The sequence below is a fragment of the Anticarsia gemmatalis genome, chromosome 21, assembly GCF_050436995.1.
Source record: "Anticarsia gemmatalis isolate Benzon Research Colony breed Stoneville strain chromosome 21, ilAntGemm2 primary, whole genome shotgun sequence".
NCBI lineage: Eukaryota > Metazoa > Arthropoda > Insecta > Lepidoptera > Erebidae > Anticarsia > Anticarsia gemmatalis.
Genome location: NC_134765.1, coordinates 6,635,670 through 6,650,385, shown reverse-complemented (window position 1 = coordinate 6,650,385; position 14,716 = coordinate 6,635,670). Strand labels below are relative to the sequence as shown.

The window sequence follows — 14,716 nt, the reverse complement described above, 5'->3', positions numbered from 1 at the left end:
ATATTGGAAAAAGGTAGGTTTCTAGGGCTTAAAGAATATTTAAATAAGAGATACAATATTACAGTCTATTTGTGTGTCATTCTGCCCACGGTTAACGAAGGGCGATGTCTGGTCGTGTGGGTTTCTCATTATGTTTTCATTGTGTCCCTCTTTACTGCTTAGCCTATAGGTACTTATCTGAAGAACTGAAGGAGTTTAAGATAAAACTACCATTAATATTTGTAATATAGTTTATAACTGACAAACACTACAAAACCATTTGACGTTGTAGTAAGTTGAACAAATCTCTTAACGCAGACGTGAATATATCACGTCTGCGCAAGAGTTTTCTGTTAAAGCGAATGGAGCTAAGTCTTGAAATCTCCGCGCACGACAGGTGTGAGTGTAACACATAGTAAGCTCACTGAATCGTACTCCCAAAAAAAGACAGTATCTACATTGCTACAATGACATTTACTTCTAGAATAGTGCAGTTTGTGTACTCCGATCTGCACAATAACAGTTGATCGTCTGTCCAAAAATAAACGTTTTTTCGCCAAACCGCCACCATGGTGAGTGGCTTAGTTGGCGTCGTATTGTGTGCCAACAAAGCCTCTCGGTTCCACTCGTAAACATTACAACTACTTTTTATTGTAATATTCAATTTGTTTTAAAAAAGCCCTGTTGTACGCTGTCTCGCTGCTTCGTGATTGTTAATTTGCCAAAAACTATTTGGCAAGTTTTGCTTTTGGGTTTGATTAAAATATGCCAGTGATTTTTTTGTTTAAATAGTTAAATTTTTCTGTCAACTAGCTGACCCGGCAAACTTTGCTTTGCCATACAGATTATACTAAAATAGCTATTTAAAATTTAGGATCCAATGTATTTTTGCATGTGATATAATAATTCCTTTTTCAATGCCAAAAGATAGGGTATGAAAAATAGATGTTGGCTGTTTCTCAGATCTACTCAATATATCATGAGGATCGGTCAAGCCGTTTCGGAGAAGTAACTGTGTGAGAGGGAGAGTAAAATATGAGCTACCTTTTTACCTGTAATTATAGATACGCATTTCATGCCACCCATCTAATATGCGTTCATATCCAAAATGCAACCTCAATATTTGCATGCAACAGTACGTGTGACCGCGCTTTCTAAAATAAGTCAAAGTGAATAGGATGTAATATCAGACACTAAAAGAAGTTTTTAAGGGTAAAAAGATGCGGCTTGTGTGAAACATTTCCTGGCAACGTCATGATACTTGACAAGAGAACTGCGGTTTAAACCACTTCGCAGTTGCAAGTCAGTGAACTTCTTGCAAATAATCTTAACACACATATACATTTACTAAGACAAGACTACACAGATACATTTATTAAAAGTATTAATAAGATTTACTTACTTTTTTCCTGTTTTGTCTATCGACTTCAATAATGTGGATAAATATTAGGATTCGCCCATTTGATGTTTTTCTTTCGTGTCGCTGGTGAGTGAGGATCTTTTGGATTCAGACGTCCCTGGAATAAACATATTCTGGTATTTAAGGGGTGAAAAAAAACATATTCATTTGAAATTAATCTGAATAAGTGTTATATGATATACATAGGCAAAAGTAACTAAGAAAAATCACTAGTTTGACGTCACAAGTACAATAATAATTTGTAGTACAATAATGACTGTAGGTGTACATTACACTGTACATAGTGTGTATTCATAATTCACTGAAATCAATCAACTGGAAGCTTTATTTGTTAACTATAAAAATATAATTATGTCAAGTTTCTCTGTATTTGCCTTGTAACCGTTCAATAATATTGACAGCCATTCTCATTCATTCATTCAACGTTCATTTATCATTCTCATACAAATATGGCGCATTCATTGTATTGTAATTTTATTATACGCTTTTTATAAAATGCTGTTTTCCGATATACAATATGGTATTATTCTTTTGGGAGTTTTTCTTAACATAATAATGTTTTGTTCGGAGATCAAACGAGATATTGTGCTTACATGAGAATCGATAAGTAGACGAGGATACGGTAAGTAAAGGTACCTACTGAAAGAAAACTTTGTGGGCTACTTGAAGTTTCTTATCGATCAATGTCTACTTAAATACGTAATAACAAGGAAAAATAATATTGCTGGTCAAAAATGTTCACCTTATGTTCTGGGATCTCAAGGGATTCATGACACTAAGTAGATTACTAAAAACGTTCATGAATGTCCAGCGATTTGTCGAAAGACGTCGGTCTACTCTTCAAACATATGTGGCTAAAAGTACGAGTATGTATAGTATTTGAAGAGGGCTATAATGAAGAAGGCACTTCATGTAAAAGTACTTTGAACCCTGATCTAGATAAATAATTTAATAAAGTACAAAGTATTTTGAATTGCTGTTAACCGTTTCCACAATCATAAAATGTGGCGATCTACATAAAAGCTCGTAAAAATGATAACCTCGAATATTCTCTCAAATCAGTTTGATAAATAGTTTCAATAACCGCAACAATCGACGCTAAACGATCGAATAAACGTAAAATAAACCAAACAGCGGCTGCAACGTGTCCGCAAGTGACAATGTTTTGTTTTAAATAACGTAAAGCGCACCTGACACCCGTGACAGTAATGTATGCGAAATTGACACATTTGAAAGGTTTTAAATGTAAAATTAAATTATTTTGCGTGCGGCCAAAATAGATTCTGTCAATTCCCCGTTGAATTGATAGAGTGGTCTTATTTTTAGCTTTACGTAACTTTGTGAGTGGGTAACTTAATTTCGTTGTGAGTGTATGAGGAACGCATTTTGCCGTAAGTGGCATAATTGAATGATTTATACAAACGTGCCCGGTAGATGGGAATACGTTCGCCCTCTGTTACTGTGCGACTCGTATACAAAATTTAGTGTACAGAATATCGCGCTTATTATATAATAGAATGTAGAATTAACGCGAACACGTATTTGACCTTAAAATGCCTGACGTTTCAGCGCATGTTACAATTCCCGTATTCTAAAAATAAGCATGCAAGGCGACAGTTTAGAAGTTGTGAGAAAATCTCACTTTTGAATAAAGGATACTTGGTGTTAGAAATTGTTAGTCAATAAGACACATTTTCCTTTAACACGATGCTATGTAGTAGTATACAAAGCTTGAGTTAAAACAATGTATTACAACGTCACGGGTCCAGCAACATTGGCCTTTGTTTCACAAGTATCCTGACATTTTGATTTAGATTGGTTCCTGTTATAAATAGACATGGATTTACAACAAACTTTTGATCATTGTGTAGGATTGTCAGCCGTGGGTGGACACTAATTGAATATTAAATTACAAGTTGTTATTACGGGTAATTGTTGGAACCTGCGAAGGGTAAATTTCTATTACCACGAGAAGATCCTCGTATGATCCCCTTAAGGTCGTATGGGATAAGCAATTCGTAATATTATTATGTAGAAAAATATACCCACTTGGAACATAATTTTTAATGAAATATTTTTTATTAAAAATGCATGCAGGTGAAGTTAAGTTAAATGTTGTATAGCGATAATTTATCGGACGTCAAAGGTTGAACTATCACACGGAATATAGTAAATTTTAATTCATCTGGTCCAGATCTACCATCAGATTTTGTTGCAACAGAATTTTGAACGGAAACTTTTCTCGAAAAGAGACATATCTAAAACAAATAGTGGTAATATATCTTTATTTCAACACAATTCAAAGCAATACAATATCAAATACACAATAATTCGTGTTTCCATACATACAGAGCACATGACACGGTACGTTTGCATCTCCAGTCATAAATCATAACGGGACGCGTGTCCCCTTCCACACGTTACACGTTAGGGCGCGTTCCCACTATATCGTAACGATTAATTTATCATTGGACGACTGTCGTCTCTAGCTGTTCCCATTATAACGATTGTTTGTCGTCAAAAAAAATATCGTTTAGCGACTGTCGTTTCTAGCCGTCCCCACTGTCACGATAATCTGTCGTCACTGTAAAAAATGTCGTACGACGAACGTAAACGACAGTAAATCGTGTCGTTCTATATGTGAACACCTCCATTTAAACATATAAGCCACGACACTTAAAATACACGATTATCTGTCATCACGACATAGTGGAAACGCGCCCTTATACGATGTCATACGACATTTCACGTAATATCCAACTTCGGTAAAAACTACTCTTTAATACCATATGTATGTGTTACATTTTGATAAATTTATCGTATTCCCAGGTAAAAATTGTTTATTGTTTTCCTTTTTTGTAAGGGCATGACCTTTCCCCCGAAGGAATCGCGAACTTTTGTTGTTATCCGGTAAATTAAGTTTGAGTTGAAGTATTTGCTAAAAATAGATGGTAAAGTTGTTTGTCAGAATTTTAAGTATTAGATGTTATGAGGTGAGGTTTCTTAGGCCTGTTATATGGTTGAGAAAAATTTAAAAATGATAAACGAATGATGCAAAATTAACAGCATAGGTTTTGAAGTAGCCTGTTTGCAGATAATGAGTTAAAGTTTTTGTTTTGCTACATCTACACTATAAGCAGCATCATATTATACAACTCAGAATTTCAGTTTTATACAATAAGAAGTAATATTTACGAGTCCATCGAGCATTACGTAAATTAAGTAATGTATTTCCATCTGTTACGAGCTTTTTAAACTCGTTTCCAGTGAATAATATCTAAAGTAGTCTAGACCTCTCAAACTTGTTGAAACACTCTCCAGGGCTTTATAATTTTAAACTACAGTTATAATCAGACAAATGAATCGTGGGCCAAAGAATAAAGAATATTTAAACAAGTAGTGCTATAGTTCTCACAGACTAAAGAGTTCAGTACCTCGATTTTCTACTACTATCGACTACCGACAACTGGCTAGCTAAAATCTGATTAGCGCTTCTGACGGGTGTCGTAGGAAATATTTTGGCAGTACATTCTAAATGTCAAATGTCGATAGCTAGCCGGTTGTCGGAAGTCGATAGTGGTAGAGAATCGAGGTACAGGTCGAATATTATAGTCTGATATAGTAGAGAGCCTTGGCATGCATGATTACATTACATAACTTCTATTTTCTTCCGAAATAAAGTAACTGTATCAATCTCAACACCGTCAGCATTAGCCTACGGGTCACTGATGTAATCAATTCGGAATTTTGTATAACTTCTCCAGCCGCGAACCATGTGCTATTTAAGGCTCTCTATTCTGTGCTGCCCTTCTGCCGGGTACGGATTTCCTTTTGTCGTGAAGGAGAGGTAGGAAAAGAGAGTAGGGAAAGTGGGCTTTTAGTCCACCCCTCTGGCCGACTGTGAGTTAGAGTCTCTGCATCGAATTTTTTTTTTTTATATACTCAAGCTCGCATGTTTTCATAACAATCTTTGGCCGTTTGTGTTAAACAGATATGGTGAGAAATCATTGATGTCTTTTGTATGCTGATATCAACAATATATAAACAGAGGAACGCATAAACAAATATATTTGCTATCCTGTTATACTGCTCAAATGAATATAAAGCTAAAAATATAAAAACAACATTTCAAAACGTAAATTTTAGTAAAGTATTTTTCAAACCGAGCAAGTTGAAAACTTCCGACACATATCCAAATTTTTATCGCGCCCGTAAACGCGTAACGTTTTAAAGCATAAGATAAAACTGTAGCACTAAGAGATGATCGTAAACAATATAAAACTTTTATAAGGGTGTGTAAATTTTTTATACGTTTTATACCTTCGTATATTGTTATCATTGGTGTTTTATGTTGCACCTTTATTTCGGATGCTTTCTTCATATTTTACGGGACTGTAAACGAGTGCGTGAACTAAGTGTGATACGTCTTCGTTTACGGTCATCGTAAAACCGTTTAGATGTTCCCGGAATCCATATTCGCGCATCGAATAGCAAGCGACGATGAACGTTGTTGAAATATAAAATAGTTCGTATTGTTATGACAGTTTTAAAGACTGTTATGAATTCTTGCGCTTGTGAAAGTCATATTTTCGGTTTTGTATTTAAATCCGAAAAATATTATTTCGAGCAGTTTTAAAATATTATTTTATGTACAGTTATGTTTGCGATTTTACGCACACTGATTAAATTAATACGATGCAACTATTATTTTGAGTTATGTACAATATGTGTTCTAAATACGTTGTGTAGTTTGTGTATAAATCATTGAATCAACCAAATAAAAATATAATTCCTTCGGCGAACAAGAAAGAAAAAATATTCGTATTCATCAGTAAAGACGCGCAGACAAATGTGGAATTGCCTCCGTATCGCCAAGGGTAAAGTTTCCCGATGTTCTCGTACGTGCTTACTTAACATTTGAGTAACCTCCACATTAACACTACCTGCACAAACCAAAGTTTTCTTTTTTCAAGCACTCATTGCAGTTAAGTGCAGAATGCAACTCCTTGTAACTTTTTAATAGTTTACTCTTTATCTTCCTCTTTGGTTAATAAAGACAAGACTACAATCATGATATAGTGGGATATTCGTTGCATAGAAATTAAGATGGTTTGATGCTTATTTTATGCTCCCAAATCCATTAAATGTTATTTTCTATCAAATTAATTGTATTAATTTTATCATTAAATAGAAAAAATATATCTAAACTTTAGACGTTCGAGACTGTAATTATATTATTAAAAATATACATAAATGCTATAAACAAACATAATATATGTAGATTATGAATCTGTACAACGAATTTCGCCGGTAAAATGCCATATTATCACCTAATACATAGATATAACATCATTAAGTCTATAAAAGATCATCTGCACAAAGTATTGCACCGCAAAAAACATTCTGTAACTACATTAGTATTTTATTTAAAGAAATAAAGCAAAGAGGAACGAAGTGGTAATGTTAGTCAGTGCGCGACTCGTTTAAGAATGAATCATAAAATTATTGCTTGCATTTCCGTGCTCGAGTTTCCAAGTACTAAAAAACATTATAGGGATTTACTGTTTAAGAAGAATGGTATTTAAATCCAAGTGTTATTAAAGGGTAATGTGGTAACTTAGATATTTGTCGTTGCAGGTTTGATTTGGATATGGTGCTAATGTTTATGTGATCAGAAACAAGCGTGAAAAACAATACACACACATTTGTGGGCGTATACTGTTTCTTTTTTTTTTGTTTAAAACGACAACTCCCGCACTAAGAATTGCTCTTGTGTCGCGGGGACTTTTACAAATATACAAACAACGGACACAAACCACAACCAGACCCGAAATAATTATTTGTTGATCGCAAAAATAATAATTGCTCCGTGTGGGAATCGAACCCACGACCTCCTGACGCAATGGTTTCGGCGTGGCGACCTAAACCACTGCGCCATGGAGGTAGTCATAATTTACTCCTAGTAATATTGACATCAAGATTAGAAAATATAAGTTAAGCTGAAAGAAGTAACGACCCTAATAACTATAAATTTACTCGTCTATTAGACGCCAAAAGAGCTAGGAGCTAGAGCTACGCACTTACATAAATAAGTAGAGAATACAATTCCTAACAAACAATTATATCATACGTAACTTTCCCCCAGTTTACAAAATCTTGGACCTTTTAATTAAATAGTTGTGCAACTACAAAAGTAAATAACAAAAGTCAAACAAGTTACCGGAGCACGAATGTACTCGTAATAAGATACTCACAATATTTACCAACAGGAAAACTTACCTATTACTTATCTATTAATATTATTGTACAGATTCACAATCAACGTAAATACTTCCTCGAGAATGATGAAAATATAACTATTTTATTATAGTAACACATAAAAACTTTTTATAAATATAAACAAGCTTGGTACAAATGGAATCGTACTATATAGCAAGGGAACTATTACATTTAAATTAATTTGAGTTTAGGTATTACTCTGTCGTATTACAATCAAGGTGAGACACAAAACATGGCTACGTAATCAGTACAAAGCTATTACTATGGTAGTATGATGATCACCAAAGTAAGCACAAAGCTCTTATACAACGTGTAATAGCCGTGCCCTAATGACTTTATTCCCGAGCCGAGTATGTATATGAAGCTAATACAATTCCGAGTTGAGGTACACTCAACATTTACCTACGAAATAACTGGAAAAGGTAAATGGTGCGAAAAAATAGTCTTGAAACGCAAACGCGGCAGTCCGAGGCCACAATTTAATTTCATGTTTGCCTCGGGCCACAGTTAAAGGAAAGTTCTTTTATCATTTTATTCAGTTGAGCTGCAATTATACTGTATTGCGCTGAAACTTTGTGTTTTTACACTTTCTTTTGCGCAAAAGCCTCACGGAGCTAACCGTGTTAGGGGAAGAAGTTACAACTTATTCATCTGCCTTCATTTTTTAGCGTTATCCGTTCGTAATGTTGTGTTCCGAAACTTTGTGTGCATCATATAAATTGCATTTTTAACGCTGTTTATTTTGAGCGGATTACAAGTTTTGTCCGCCTCGCAAGTTGTGATGCATGGCTGTTGGGTTCTAGTGGAATTTGTAAGTAACAGAGTAATTGAGCTCGGGCTGGCGGCGTGTGCTGCAAGTAATTAGGCTTGAAAGCTGGACGACTCATACGTAGATAAGATAAAGTTAGATTACACATTCTCATGTGGCGCGCTGTCTTAATATTACAACTAAGCCTTCTTGTGAGTGTTGCGCAAGATTATTAACATTAGTACGACTGTTCCTGCACGGAATTGTAGCGATGTATTCTGTTTGGATGTCTGACAATTTAGATAATTATAGACACGCTGCCATGGATGGCAGACCAATACATTAACCAAATTATCTACTATGAATTAGATAAGCGCTTATTTGACAAATTTCGTGAAACTGATTCTGAATAAGAGTTTCACCTAAAATATCCGCCTGCTGAAAATATTTATTGAACTAAAATAACCTACAGTATGACTGTTTTATTCCATTTATATTACAAATAGATATCATGTAACGAAATAAAACGTATTTCGCGTATAACGATACCAGCAAAACCTGAAAAAGCAAAAAGCAAAAACTTAAAATATGCAAGGTAAAAATGTATGAACGTTGCATTTGCCGAATGCCGTTTTCATAAGAAGAATCCTGACAGCTAGTTGGCTTGCTACGTGTGTAAATCGGACGACCAGCCTGACAGCAAAGCCGGACTGTATTAGAGCACTGCATGTGCAAACATTCCAGCATTCATTAGTTTCCTATGAAATATTTCTGAACACCAGGCTCTGATTTAAAACGCATGTCATTTGTTTCCGGTTTGACTTAAGCCGCCATTGATATTCTTGTTGACAGCTGTCGTGATGGCAGCTGCAAACTTAAAAGGCATTTGCGAGACAATAAGTTTTAGATTCGATTTATTGTCTACTAAAAATGATTATTGGAAGTTGACAATGTAAATTAAACATTTTTTTAGCAACATTTAAATGAAACCTGCGTTAGTCATCATTTTGTGATGATTTAATTTTTGACGGGTAAAGTGATAGTAGAATCAAAAAAAAAATCCTGATACTATAAAATTTAGACTCAGGCATTTTACCGCAAACCCTACATCGAAAAGAGAAAAAAATAGGTCACAATGCAAAGGTAACTAGACGATATTTCCAAACGAAAACAGGGACATTTCCTTATTCACATCAAAAGGAAAACAGATAGGACCCCGTTGCTTTATCTTGTATTTTCTATGGCGAGTGAGGGGAGACATGAGAGACAAAAACCATTGCTAATTAGACCCCAATGACGATTGACATCGGTACGATACCGACGTCTCACAAATTAATGAAACATTTTCAAAATACTGGCCCTCAATGTTGTGATTTCGTTAATGAATATTAAGATAATTGCTGAAAGTAGTTGTTTGACGCTGCCGTTTCATATAATATAAATAAGAGGTGTTATTTGTACGTATTGCATGTATCTAAGCCGCATACAAATTTTTTTCCTTTAAATGAAAGAGTAGATTAGCTATATCATGATCGCTGGGAATGTTTCCCTTAAGCAATATGTATCTTTTATAAACTTTAAGAACCTAAAACCTTTAATTTTAGGATTCTACAAAACACATCCAAATTCGAAACAAATGTTTGAGGATTGCACAAATATTTTTGAAAGAAATCGAATCAAAAGAAATATTATTTATTTATATAACACATACCACAATATCTATAGCGTAGCATCATTATTGCGCTACAAATCTTAATGACAATCCTCAATTATTCTCAAATCAAGTGAACCGCACTATAAACAACGAAACAAACAATCTGAATTGCAGTAAGTCGCAAATTGCCGGCAACTTTGACCGCAAGCCAACTTGTACATCAACTAGACCCTAAGTAGGGTATTCACGAACCCGTGAAGCCTTGCATAGCCTACTTAGACAAATACTTTGAGAGGAAACTTCTAAAAGACCTTGCACACGACATATTTTCAACGCGGCAACAACGTGCGATGTACGCAATGAAAACGCCTAGCTTCATGAGCCGTTGTAACATTTGCACACGATACTGGCATGTTCAATACGAATACACTGTTTACGCACATTATTATTTTTGTATTCCAAATTATAATTATGAAAACGCACGGAAGAACAGCATTTCGCTTACTTACAATATTGTCGAATACACGCTAGTAAATTGCAAAAGTGGCGTCTATCAAAAATGGGCCTATCGGGGCTTTAACAAATGTTGTGTGCAAGCCCTCTTAGGGCATTCAATACACATCAATTACGTTGCATTGATCTATATGGATGCGATATAGATTGTGTTGTGTTTCTATCTAGTTTCTCTGAAGTTACGCCGACAGTAGCAAAGTTATTTGACGTAGATTTATAAGCTGAGGTGGCTATGAACTCTATAGTTAGAAATTTTGATGTATTGATTCTTCAATCAAAAACATATTTGAATAGAAGACGTGCTTCTACGAATTCTACGACTGACTATAAATCGCATCGGTATGCGTATGCAGAGGGTTCGAGTCCAAATCAGGCCATAAAGTCCATAAAGTTTTTCCTGTTTTCATGCAATTTATTGTTAAGATCCGGTATTAAATACGTTTTTATTTTTCAAAACATCGGCCTCGCAATAAAGTAATTATGCGATTTATTTATTCTCACTTCTTTTTGTAGAACGAACATAAGTCCAATTTGTATGGAAAGACGTTTTTTCTTATAATTCAACATATTTTCCTATGGGAATGTTTTTTTATTTTCATGGGCTAAACACCCTTACCCACCCTATATCCCCTCCCGTTATGCCTCGTATAGTATGTACCTATCTACACCAATTATTTATTATTTTCTACAGTAGTAATTATTCTTAACTGCAAATGTAATCTTGTAATCTTATACATTTATATGGGATTACAAAGTTAATGTTGCAGTTAGTGTATTTAGAAAACTGGACTGAAATTAGGAAATATTGAATTTTTCCCATGATTAAGACACTAAACCCTACTTGTATTCTAAATTTGAAGCTTTTAAGTCTGCTAGAAGTACCTTAGACTTTTGATGATCGGTGAGTCAGTGAGTCAGTGAGTCAGTGAATCAGTGAGTGACAAAATTCAAAATTTTAACAAGTTGTCATTTTTAAACTACTGGTTCAAATTGACTGAAATTTTAAATATACCGTGTTTATACAATGAATAATTAGTTGCTGAAAATTCAGGCTTCTTGTTTTATCCACAACGACATTATAGGGGGGTCGAAAATAGCCCGAATTGCTTCGAGAAAAGGATGTTACGGCCGTGCCGCTTTTTTTTGCTCGACTTGCGGGGGCACTTCCGTGCCCCCAGATATAATAACACTTAGTACTCGAGTTGACCCGCACGGTTCAGTTAGTTCTAAATATATTAGTTTTAACTTATTTGCTTATTGCATCGAATTTCAAATCAGCCGAAAACAACACACAATTCACTATAAAGTCCATTTAACATTCATTTGGGGCGTCACAAAGCCACAACAGTAGCGAACTTTTGAACAGCCAAATGCGAATATTTGCGAACACTAATTCGCATACAGAAAGTAACGCCGATTCATCACCAAGTGACAAATTGTTGTCGAAATATTTCCACCTCCATTATTTCATTTTCCCTGGCTCACACATCAAAGGTAGGTGTAATTGCGAACCCGGACCATATACATAACTCTCATCGCTCGCCGTAGAGAGGTGCCTGCTTCATTTTTTGAAGCCGAATATTTTATTTTTTCAAAACCAAAAATTCGTGATTTCTTGAATAAAAAAAACAAAAAGTCATCACTGTGTATCTTGATTTTATTAAACAAGAGAATAGTTCTGAAATAACATACATAATATCACGCCTGTTTTACCCGAAGGTGTAAGCAGAAATGTATGAAATAATATTCTTTGTTAATTGTAACTATATAGCAAGATGTTAATTGAAATAAGTACATATAATAAGAATAAAGGCTTATTTTTTTCTAACAAATAATAACAAAACTTTAACAAGCCACTTATATTTTTTTTAACTTGGAGCGAAACTAATTGAGCCGTTGTGCGACCTGCATATTAATTAATCACTCGTCCAAAATTAAAAAATAATACCTACGTGAATTACTTTCTTTGAAATTTGTATAAAATTCTTATAGTTTTTTAAGAAAGTCTAATTAATATTGCCGAGCAGTTCGATTCATCAATTATTATTTCAATATTTAATACTAGTTTCTGCTCGCGACTTAGCTCGCATGAAAATAAAACTGGTATGAAAAATATCCAATGTTTTAATGAAGATTATAAACTATCTGTGTACCGATTTTTATCAAAATCTGTTGATTTAACAATCATGTATCGAAACCACTAAAAGTAAATCATCACCCTTATTTCTCTGCTTTTGACTACGAACTGTAAAAGATCTTTGAAAATGAAAGCTGTGATGTACAATTTAACGCGCCATCCGAAACACAGAGGAACCACAGGCTAGTATAACATGGTCACCCATGGTCTAACACTGAACAACCTCAACAGCCTAAGTTTAACCTGAGAGATCGATTATTTTTTAATACTGCAATTATTTCGGTGTATAATATTCGGCGTCATCGGACGCGGAATATAGGTGTGACTCTAGTAACATTTTAAAATCTCCTCTTTTAACGTTTTCACAAAGCCAATGTGTTTGTTTCGAGATACACTCTTTGTACAATTAGTGACACATCAAGCCGGCTGCGATGGCTAAACGTACTCTATGCTACAGTGGGTTTGTAGCGCAAACCACTTGTACTGCGAAGTGCTAGGACTGAGGTTTTTGTGTATTTTGGACAGTTCTGGGAAAATCAGAAATGGTATTCATTTCGCTTCTAAATGAAATAAGACAGATAGACAGTGAAGTAACAAGATATTCAGTCCCTGCTATAATTTATATTGTCTGAATACATAGATTCCTAAAATAGGCGAGGACCGTCTTTTTTAACCCATTGCAGGGCAAGTGTCTCTTCTCAAACAAGGGGGAGGGGTAGGCCTTGTGTCCACCACGCTGGCCAAGTGCATGTTGGGGACTTTGTATGTCCTCAATAAATGTATTCAATTAATTTTTAAGCATGCAAGGTATTATTACGATGTTTATCTTACCGTTAAACCATTTTTTTTTCTAAAACGCCATCTAACTATAATACTGTTATGAGGTGCTAAAATTAAATGACGCGACGCACTAGTTGACCTCTCTTATTATTAAGAACTCTATTACATCAAAAAAGATTTCATTTGATAAAAATCTTAAAAGATTTTTTGGAAATTTTAAACGAAAAGACACGCTTGCAAAATGGTTATTATATTTTATGACATAGTTATTTTAATAGAAATAGTTTTAGAAATATCTTTAGATTTTCAAATTAAATATAGACTATGAATAATATGAATAGTATTAACATTCAATAAGGTTTTTTTTATCAATGTGAAGTCTTATCAATATGAACTTATTAGAGAAAAGTTTCATCTCGCAAGATGTAATCTTCGAGACTTAAGAATTCTTTCAATTAGAACTTTTAATGAAAATTTGTTTTACGATGGCTCGGCTGCGTTACTAATAATAATAGTATTCATAAAGATTAAACCGAGACAGTTGAATGAATGCAGAGAATTGTAAATTATATTTTTATGAAAAATACACAAACTTTTAATAATATAACTTCGTGACTCAACTCTGTGCATAATTTAATATTACGCCTGGGTTGCTGTGAATAATAAGTAATGCATTCACTTTCTCAAATATTTCTTCAATTACGTCATATTACGATGCACCAATCATTTCTGAAAGACGCTAAGGAGGTATGTATAGAAATCTGATCTCTCTCTGATCACAAAATCACTGCTGTTTGTGTTTCGCACTATCGCAAACGCTAAGGGAGAAAAATCCATACAAACTCTCGCATCTGTAAACAAAATATTAATTAGATCAACACAACTTTTTAAGCACTAACGTAAAGTTATAGTAGTAAAGTTAAACACATGTTTAACTTAGCTTAGCTTTATAACAAGCCGGGACTTTTATATAAAAAACTAGGTTAAAGTTAACCATCTAAAAGCGCATTTCCCACAACGTCAGCTGTCGACAACGTAAAAACAAATTCAGCTCTTTTTCATATAATTTAATTCATCGCCAAGTGTCGAGGCGAGATGGTAAAAAGCGAGCGCTAACCGCGAACGGAACCGCACTATACTCCTAGTGTACCAACTTAATTAACTTCTTCGTCTTCTGCTAAATTTCTTTAAAACGCTCCCTCTAAT

General features: G+C 34.4%; 1 protein-coding gene across 1 annotated transcript in view; it reads right to left on the bottom strand.

Annotated features, from left to right (window-relative positions):
* Positions 1-14,716, bottom strand: part of LOC142982306 (spondin-2-like) — a 95,789-nt gene that overhangs the window by 41,318 nt on the left and 39,755 nt on the right. Inside the window, exon 2 of the mRNA XM_076128734.1 lies at positions 1,382-1,496. The gene's annotated coding sequence lies outside the window, so the exon portion shown is untranslated. The remainder of the gene's footprint in view (positions 1-1,381; positions 1,497-14,716) is intronic.